Consider the following 10,819-nt stretch of genomic DNA (forward strand, 5'->3'; position numbering starts at 1 on the left):
AAATGTCAAATCATAAAAGGAGACATAGAGTGAAATTAGATTGTGTGGTCAAAAATGCCAGTACTGAGTAAGCTTACCCTAATTCTGAAAATGCCTAGTGGTCAGATGGTTACATTCACCTCTGTCCGTCAAAGACTGATTCTAAGCCCAACACAAATTCACAGCCCAGCAGAAAAAAAGGATCCTTGTCCAGCTAATCACTTATTAACTTATTCATACATTTCTGCTATCATGTAGTGCATACTCATTGACAGTCTGTGCATGGAAACTGACAAGTACTGTTCATGTTAAATTCTACACTAGAAGTGCCAATGTAGTCTGATGAAGCACAGAGAAATAGACAAAGGATGCTTAGACTGGTACTATAATGCCTCGTTGAGAAGGTGATATTTAAACAGGCACTTGAGAAAAAAGAGATGGTAGCTAAGAAGGAAAAGGAATATGGTTGTATTAAATTATTTATCAATACAGAAATAAATTAGATTTAATAAAGGAAAATTGAAATAAAATATATGGCTCAGTCATGTACTGCATTTTTAGTCTGGGCATAATTAAGTAGAAGAACCAAAAGCAACACTTCTGGGATGGTAGTTCTGATGATCTCTTGTTAACTTGGAATGTGGTTTTCATGAGTACCAAATAGTATAGCATCTGAGATGTTGATATTTTCTATTAGATTGAGAGAGAAAAAATATTTTTAAAATTTTTATGAAAATTATTTAAGACTACCATTTGGTATCCAGAAATGGCAGTCATAGCAGATCTCCACATGGGAAGAATGGAAGGAAATGGGTGAATCAAAGTGTCCCATAGGAAAACTCAGTCAAGAATTTTATAGGCTCTGGGAACCCAGGTCAGAGAACAACCAGGTCAAGGACAGCATTGCTAGTCTCTGGTCACATGGAGTGTGGTGATAGCAATAAAAAGAAATAAATTCACCCAGTTAGAAATGCCCATGATTTTGTCTGTTTATGTTGGGAACATCTGACAGAGCCTCTGGTGGCAGTGATGAGCTATGTGTAGTAAGAAGACACCTTTTTGCTTTATAGCATTTAGGAGACACACGCACTCTAAGGCTTGAGACATTCATCCAAACCTTTCTGTTCCAGTTATCTTGGAGTTAGGCTCTCGAATTTTACCTAGACTAGTCTGGCCAGAGATCCTCCTTTTTTAAATTTCTTGCCCTCCCTGGGATGATAGACATGTGCCACCATGTCCATCTTTTTTTTTCCATTGAGATGGGGTCTGGTGAACTTTTTTGTCCTGGGTGGCTTGGAACAGTGATTCTTTGGATCTCAGCCTCCCAGTTACCTAGGATTACATGCATGAGCCACCAGAGCCAAGGTTAAGAAATATCATTTTGAAATGATGTTTGTTTATTTACATGGACCTCAGTTTCCACCCCTCTTCCTTAAATACTCTTCTATGACAATCTAATATGTATATGCAAAATTACATAAGAAATTAGTTACTACATTATGAGGTAAGACAATCTTTAGTGAGAAAACTGGATGGTCATTCTGGCAAGAACTTGGAGTCTAGAGTCTCCAATGTGGAAAATAAAATAATAATAAAAGTATAAGATTTATAGCTCATTCTCTACTAAATCTAAACCTCTTGATTTTCTGTTTTTTGGGGGTCTTATAACCATTCTATTTATAGAATGAAAGTTAACAAGTAATCTTTCATATTGCTTAAATAATTATTTATCCAAAATGGTGAAATGACTATTTGGTATTGCTTCCAGTTTTTAAAATAATCTACTTATCTGAAATATCAGAATAATGATCAAGCAATACATCTTCAGAGATCTAAGATAATTTGATATTGACAGGTACTTGTTAATGGTGCAAAGTGTAATGAGTTCGGATTAATAGATGGCAGGAAATCTGATATTAGTTGTAAAACTATCATGGTAATGTTTTTTTGATAACAGAAATTGCTTATTAGTACTCACTCTATTAGGCTAAAGTATCAAATTAGTGGTGAACCTATCAGCCAACTAGCTAAAAAAATATGAAAAATGCTATGCTATTTTCTTGCCTTTTCAATATAATTTGAAACCATCAAAATTAAATTGAATTTCAGAATACATTGTTCAATGTGTTTAATAGAGACTAGCATTACAGGGGAAGTGAACAGGAAACAAGCATTTATAATGCAAAGCTATTCTAACACGGCAGCAGTTAAGGACTTCTGCATAGAAATTAGGATTAATATCAACAAAGGAGATGCCAAATAATTTCTTTAAAGAAGCCAGAAAGAAACAATTTCCCATGGAAACGTTGCCCAGTTCCAGAGACTGCATGCCTTCTATTTCAGTGAAGAAATCCATGAGATTCAAGTTCTTTGTAAAATGTAAGAGGAAATAACATGGCTATCTTCATCCTGTACTTTAATTTCAGCAAAAGTTTGAGCAATTATGAAGTTAGGCCTTAAGCTGTGTGCTACAGATTCCCTTGATTTGCAATATTATGTTGAGCACATACAAATAAGAAAACCAAGATAGATATTCTGTATGCTGTCTTTCTATGGATATTTCATTGAGTTGAAGTCACGACTGTTGCAAGGATATACCATTGTTTTATGTACCACTCCAAAACATGCTGCTAGTTAAAGTATGCCTGAGTTATAATTTGCAAAGCACATGAAAATTTCAGGGAAAATTCTCCTGATAAATGTGAAGAAATGTGAATTCTTCACAAGGATGAGGGTGGAGGTCATATTTATGTAGACCTCAAGTTCAGAAAAATGAACTAAATAACACTGAACTCCACCGCAGGTAACAGAACCTTTAACATTTGAAATGCATAGAGAATCTCCAACATATTTAGCGAGCATCCAATGGCACTCAAAACTTGCATGATTTAAAAAAAAAAAAAAGCCCAAGCTGGGCACCAGTGGCTCACCTGTAATCCTAGCTACTCTGGAGGCAGAGATCAGGAGTAGTTTGCAAGACCCTACCTCAAAAAGACACCCATCACTAAAAAAGGCTGGTGGAGTGGCTCAAGGTATAGGCCCTGAGCTCAAAACTCCAGTACTGCAAAAACCCCTTTGTTTTCATAAGGCCTATTATGATATGAGGGACCACAGAAAATATTAAAATAAAGCATTCAGAATTTAATTAGGAACAAATCAGCATGAATTTATTAAATTGTTTTTTGAATTTTTAGGTTTATAAGAAATATAACAAAGTTAAACATATACAAAATGCAAACTCTCTTCTTCCTTACTAGTGAGCTTATGCAAAATTTCATGCAACTTTCCTATTTTTTTGATATAAGCTAGGCATTAATTTAGCCTGGCTAAAATTCAAACTCCAAGAACATTTCTTGATTGAATAGCAATAATCAACCAATTAACTTTAATGTATGGAAATTACTTTTTCTTTGGCATACTGCTCAGGAGTGCTGAAGGAGGAACAAAGGTCGGGTTTGCATCTCAGCACACCTATCCGCTAGCTGCAACCCACTAGAACTTGTTTAGTCTCTGTTTTTTTCCCCTGACCTGTGAAATGGGAAGAGGAATGTATCTACTTTACAGGTTACTATGCAGATTTCAGGTCTGTGTGTCTGTGTGTATATCTGTGTGTGTGTGTGTGTGTGTGTGTGTGTCTATGTATCTGTGTGTTTGTCTCTGCGTGTGTCTGTGTGTCTGAGAATATGTCTGTGTGTCTGAGAATCTATCTCTGTGTGTCTGTGTTTATGTCTATATGTCTATGTGTGTGTCTTTATGTACGTCTGTGTTTGTGTGTGTATCTCTGTGTGTGTCTGTGTGTCTGTATCTGTATGTCTGTGTATGCCTGTGTATCTGTGTGTGTGTGCTGTTTTTGAGATTACTTAGCACTGTGTCATCCATTGTTATATTTTCTTCTTCTCCTTTCCCCACATAAAATGTAATGGAGAATCCTTCCTACAGGTGTTTCTCTGTAGAGCTTTAATTCTTCTTGAAGTGAGGGATAGAACAGATATTACAAGGGAATGTGTGACAGGAAAGTGTGAGCAAACCCTTTTAACCATATACTTCAACAATGTACTCTAATCTAGTTTTTAGCTATAAAACACCTCCATTTGTGATATCTGACTTCTTTCCTTTTTATTGCATTTAAACTCTAAAAGAATTTTATTAGTCCATTAATTGACTAAAGCCTCAATTTTTTTCGCTTTACTTTGAAAGTGCATTAGAGTCAAACTCAAACATCTACTATTACTATCAATCTTCTGCACCTTATCCTGGCCTCTCCTAGTCATCAAAGAGCACCTTAAAATAAAGCATACTCTGGTATCACTTTGAATAGATACAGAAAGTCTGTGGAGGGCTCTACAAAGTTCTATGATGGCCTCATCTTATAGAAGCTTTGGTGGAATGATCCATTCACTCTGAGTCCTCAAGGACCCCTGTCTATGTCAGGTCTGTAGACGTCAATGTCCTATATCTGTGTTAGACCTGTTATACTCTTTCTAATAACTACCCTTGAATCACTCAAGTTAAACAAATCCTCTCTAAGAAAACTGAAATGCGAAGGAAATTGGTATTTTATAACCAGCAGGTTCTATTGCCTGACTTCCTGTGTACCAAATAATTTAGTAAGAATATTGACACCTTCTTCTATTTTCTTCTCTCTCCAATTTTGCCTGGTTGTTGGCCTGGAAGAATTCTGAAAGTCCCAAGAAATATAAGAACATTCCTTATTGTACTCTTAAGAGAATCCTAATGAACTGATACCTCTTATCATGCCTTTTCTCCCTGAAGATCCTAGTTACTTCTACCTCTTCAAACCTTTATGTGCAGCATATAAAATCTATGAAAAGTATGAATAAACAGAGGTTTAAAAATATTTCAGCCTTTGTATATGTATTATTATCTAAAATCACTTTTTCTCCTTTATCTTTCCTCTTACTTTGCTTTCTTCTACTTTTCCTTTGTAAGACAGTTATGGCTAATGTTAGGTGTTCTGGAAACTTTTGGGGAAACTTCAGTCAATGTTACAAAATCTAATTATAAATCCAGTAATAGTGACTTTTAAAAGGCAATGAAAAATAGAAACCTAAATTTCTAGAAAACAGTGAATTTTGACTGATTTTTTCCTAATATACTGTACTTTGGAGAACATTCTTTGACAGGTTATTGAGATTCTTTGTAGAGGAAATTAGTAAAAAGGAAATGTTATAAGAAATCGGCAATTCCTGTTGTGTATTTTGCCCAAGATTTAAGCAAACAAATGAAGCATGCATGTGGGAAAATTGAAAGTCAGCATTAGTACATTATCCAAACTTAACTGTGGACTGTCTCCTAAAGGAGTCCAACAAAATTATTAAGTGGATATGTGAAAAGATAAAGGTATCATGTCACTGTAGCATAAAGGACAGTAAAAACATGTTATAGAACTCCACAATGACTAAGTAACAGGAGTGGAGTAATTCTCCTCTTATGAGGGAAAAGTGGGCCATTATTGTCAATCATCTCAGTTTCTGTGTCCCCATTTGGCTTTCTTCTTCCTCTTCTCTTCTCTAACAGTGGGATCTGAATTGGAGTATTGGAGTACATATTTGTCTGGTAATGCAACAGCCCACATTATTTCCTATTGGGCCAGATCTTTGTTAAAACTCAGGGCAAAACTTTCTTACCAGCAATTTTTGAGGCATTGATAATGTCCATAAACCCAGTCTGTTTCTGGTAAATAGCCACTGAAATGATGGAATGAGAGCATGTAGTGAGGCACCTTATGCATCCCAGGTCTTACCATTCAGTGATGAGCACGAACAAAAAAATTAGTCTCTGAAAATAAAATATAGAGCATCTTTACTTTTTCCCATTAGATCACTGATACCACCAGTGCTCCACATTTGAGAAGTTTAAAGCAAGGCTGAGAAATGCACCATTTTGATTGAAATATTCTTTGCAAACAGTACTACACACTTGTCCAGATTAATGAAATAAGAGGTTTGGCTGCCATAATTTTAATTCTTCAAGAATTGTTTATCTTATTTTTAACCTCATTTTGATTAGAATAAAGATGTTCTTTATGTAATATTCTGTGTAAGTAATTTAAGATTTTTTTTGAGTTTACATGGATTGTTGGTCTCATCATTCTTGAAAGCAGGTACTGAAAGTCAAGTTGCCATCATTTAAAAACATTATTTTTAAAACTCTTCCTTTTCTCCTATTTGAATTCCAAAATATCAAAGACGAAAAATCTACTGAAGAGCTCTATTCACATGCATACTGAGAATGGCTATCAAGGGCAGAACTGAAAATAAAATTTAAAAAGCCATATAAAGGTGTTAAATTTTTCTACAAAAGTCTTGAAAAGTAGCCCTGAGAACAGAAGTTATTGGACATCTGTCTATTATCAATTGGAAAATGTGGAATAATATCAACTTTTATTTCCACTAAAGTTGAAAAAAATGATTCCTCATTTCCCTGCCTTTTTCACAGTTTACTCACATACAGTAGAGTACATTTTGTATTGTTTAGTGTACAGAAAACTGGCCACTTCATGACTTGAACTATAAATCACAATTTAAAATTCTTTTTCCAGGTCATTAACACAAAAAGGTAGACAATGGATGCCTTTATTTTATTTTTAAGAAGCAAAAATTAAATGTGAAAAATGTACAAGCTCTAAATGGATATAATCAGACATAATTGCATTTGAATCAGGGGATAAAATTAAAGAAAAACATATTTTTATTAGAAGATTCCCATTCCTAAATCCAAATGCACTTAAAAAGCAATGAGCTTAGACCTGGAGGTATGGTTCAAGGGATAAAATGCCTGCCTAGTAAGTGAAAATTCCTGAGTTCAAAACTCCTGTATTGCCAAAAAATGAACAATGAGCTGTGTGAATATATAAATCCATATTACCTATATCAATTATGCATTCTTTGAAATTGTGGTCACTGAATGGGAAGGGAGCTACTTTGGCTATTATAAAAATCCCCCAGTTATATATCGTTTGTGTAATAAAAGCATGTTGGGTCTTTGGACAAAAAGATAAGAAGCCAATTAATGTGCTAGGTTTTGGCATTTAGTCCACGGTAATTTGACTTATAGAAAGTAGGACTATGCAATGATACCTGAAGCATATGACTTTTTCAGGGAAAAATATATAGTACATAATGATTGTCTATATTTGGAGAGACTATGAGATCACAACTTGATTTATGTGTTTTGCTAGGATTGAATTTTACTAAATTATAGCTTTCAGTTGTTTACATATTAATAGGGAGACATCATTAGGCAATTTGGTGTGCCTCACATGTATTATGACTAATACTGTTATTGCTTTCAAAATTAAACATAAACACTAGGAGATACTCATCTAAATTGACTTAATCATAATTTAATTACTATATACCAAGGCACACCCATTACAAAATTCAGACTCATGTCCAAATAATAGATTACAGATACAGTGTGACCATATAAAACTGTGTGATAAACTCATTTATCAGATGTTTGAGAAAATTTTTTAGGAATGATTCTTAGATTAATTGTGAGGAAGACAAGAAATTCACTTTCAAATTTAAAATCTTAGCTTTCTAGACTCCTATTTTCCTGGTTTGATGATCAATTCAGAACCAATTTCTCTACTGGCTTTCAGAATGCAAACAAAAATTTAATTCTGACTTCTGTAGTTTCCATAATTGCATCCCAACTTTTCCTTTCCTTGATACCAATACAAACAGAAATAGAGAAAATATTTTGCCCATAAAACTTAGAACTAAGGGGAACTTCTAATGGGAATGATTCATGCACCGTGAAAGAAAATCTGCACCGGTCTTTTCAAGATAATATAACAGTTCTTCTGATGATGGTGAAGGGTGTAGAGTCATTCTTCTAGTAAGAACAATTAAGTTGTGGGGTGAGAAAGCTCTTTTGTTAGGACACAGGTTTAAATATATTTTAGTATGGACTGTTCTGCCAAACAATATTTTTTATTGTGAGATCCATACGAAACAGTTTCAGACTAAGCCTAGGTTTTCAAGTCAGTTCTTTCCATAAATACTTGTAGAGCATTCAGTATTTCTTAAACACCTTACTAAAGACTAAAATGAGACCTTGGCTCCAAATTACAGACTCTTGGGCCTATATACTTCAGAGTTCTCTTCTTTAAAATTAAGATTTTCTGTGAGGGTTACAGTCTACAAATGCTTAAGCAAAACAATGATTCCAGCATGCAAGGTCAAGGACTTTCCTCCAAATCAGGGACATTGATCCAATGTTCAACATTGCTTTCTGACATAATCTAAATTTCTACTTTAAAGAAATTTACAGGTTATCCAGAGATTGATCTCTCAATCATTAATATGTTGTTCTCTATAGTATATAGTTATTCTTCTCTCATTTTTCTTCTCTATTGCTTCTGGAATATTCCCTAAAGCCTCCAAATTGATTAGGTCTTTTCTTTACATGGCTCATTCATTGTTTAGCTGAAAAATCCTGCCTTTAATTCATGATTCTGAAGAGATAATACACCCTTTGAAAGCTCTTACTTTCCTCAGGGAAACTGTAATCTAAAAGTATATGAATCTTCCTTTCTTTCTATAACAAGGACACTGTAATATTAATATTTATTTTTTGGTGCTTAGTAGAGTATCAGGGATATATTGTCCAAAAAATGTTGAACACTGATTGAGGATGAGATTTGTCTTCTGGAGGAACCCATGAGTTAGTGGGAAAAACAAGCATAAAAACAAAAAAAGAAAAGAATATAATACAAAATAAAAGATAATTCTATTGTTATTACTGCATGCTAAGGACGGCACTAAAATCTTTTCCAGAATTATCATCTTGAAATTTCACATAAATCTTAGAAATAATTATTGTTCCCATTTTATATATGTTCCTGCATTTGCCATATTACATTAACATTTGTTTATAGCTGGTTTATCTCACCCACTCTAGACTAAGCTATAGACTATTTCTGACACTGTTTCATCCTCAGCATCTGATACAATGGTTAACACCCAATAGATAATCAAAGCATTTGTTGATACATTTGTGAATTCATTTATGCATTAATCAAAGGATTCTCTTTTCTCATTTAATTTTTAAAATTAGGATTAGTTTGTATTATAGGGGGTTTTCGCTGTGATAATTCCATAGATGTGTAGTATGCTTTGAACAATTTCATCCTTTTTATTATATTCCCTCAGCTCCTTTCTCCCTTTTCCCCACCTTTCTCCAGCAATATTTTGTGTGTCTCATTATGCTGTCTTCATATGTGTGTGTAAAATACTGTGATCCACTTCCCTCTCAGTACTCCATCTTTTTCCTTCCCCACTCCTGCTGATTTTCTTTCCCAGACAGTCCCCTTTATTCTCTTATGCAAAAGTTTCTTTTTACCCAGTGTTTTAAAGATTTTGAAAACACATACTCATGTACTGCTTATGCTGTGCCAGAGTCTTTTCAATATGCTTTACAAATATTAAATATTAGTTCATTAAACCCTCACTACATCCTGGTATCTAGCTTTGCTCCTTGTAAACTTGCTAATGCTTTGCTGATGAGGAAACTGAGATGGAGTAGGCTAAAACCCTTTGGGGAGTACCACATAGCTGCTTTAACTATCTTGGTTATCTACCTAACCAGGATGTACCTAACCTAGATGCTGCTCTTCAAGATAAACTGAGATAAAATGTAGAATATGGAATCAGTCATGTAAAATCTACTAAAGCAGCAATTTAGGAAGACTGTGATCAGTTTGGATGGGTCAGTGGTTATCTTTCATCTTTCTCACCTGGTGGAGCCCTTAGCTCATTTTGATCATTTATCTTCATTTTGGTTTATCTGAAAACTGTCACTAGTTTAACTCTCCATAATTGACCCAAGGTTAATATGATTTCTGCCTATTGCTCTCTGCATATTGAACATCCTTTACCCTAGAAATGGTTATTTAAATATTAGAATTAGCACAACAATAACAATAAAAATAATATTCCTAAATAAATAGAATTGTATTTACAACTACTCAGATTTTAGTGCCTGTCTTTCAATTGTTTTCTAATTTCTGTCCCTCATTACTACTGCATACATTTGGGTAGACCATAAATTTAAAAAGAATATGATCTTCTTTCAAGTGTAAACATGGCTTCTGTGATTATCAGGATAATGGGTTTGAGGTTTGATAAATTTCTGCATTTCTAAATAGAAAGAAAAAAAACAACAGATTTTCCACATTGTTCAAAATTTCTTCATCCAAAATAGTTGCTTTTGATTTGTTCCACAAATGTCCCCATTTCATGAGAACTATTTTTCTTGTTGTATTCAGCCCATTTGATTGAAACGTGGTTTCTGGTTTTTTGTTCATTTATTTCTACAACTTCATTAGCATTACATGTGTATTAGAACTTCTTCCTATATGAATTACCATATTTTATAGTTATATATTTTCTGTGCACATGTATCTACTTATTGAAAAGCAGTGATCAATGGTTTATTAACAAAATTTATCTGTAGTAATTATGAGTAACTTAGAGAATGGTTCCTTAGTGAGTTGTAATTGAACAATAATAAGTTTTCCTATACCTGTAAACACATAATATGATCATTTAATAGACCTTAGAATGTTACCTAAGTTATATTTAAAAGCCATTAACCTCAGAAGTTAAAAGACAAAGACATGTAATGACATTCACTATTTTTATAATTTGGGAATTTATTTTGAATCTGACAATACCAGAATGTACTACTATACCTTTTAATAGTTCTTATATTAGCTTTGTATTGCTGGATAACAAATTACTACAAATTAATCAACTTTTAGAAAATCCATGTATTAATTCCAAGTTTTCTATGGCAGAAGTCCACCAAG

Source organism: Castor canadensis, chromosome 8 (genome assembly GCF_047511655.1).
Source record: "Castor canadensis chromosome 8, mCasCan1.hap1v2, whole genome shotgun sequence".
In the NCBI taxonomy this organism is placed as follows: Eukaryota; Metazoa; Chordata; class Mammalia; order Rodentia; family Castoridae; genus Castor; species Castor canadensis.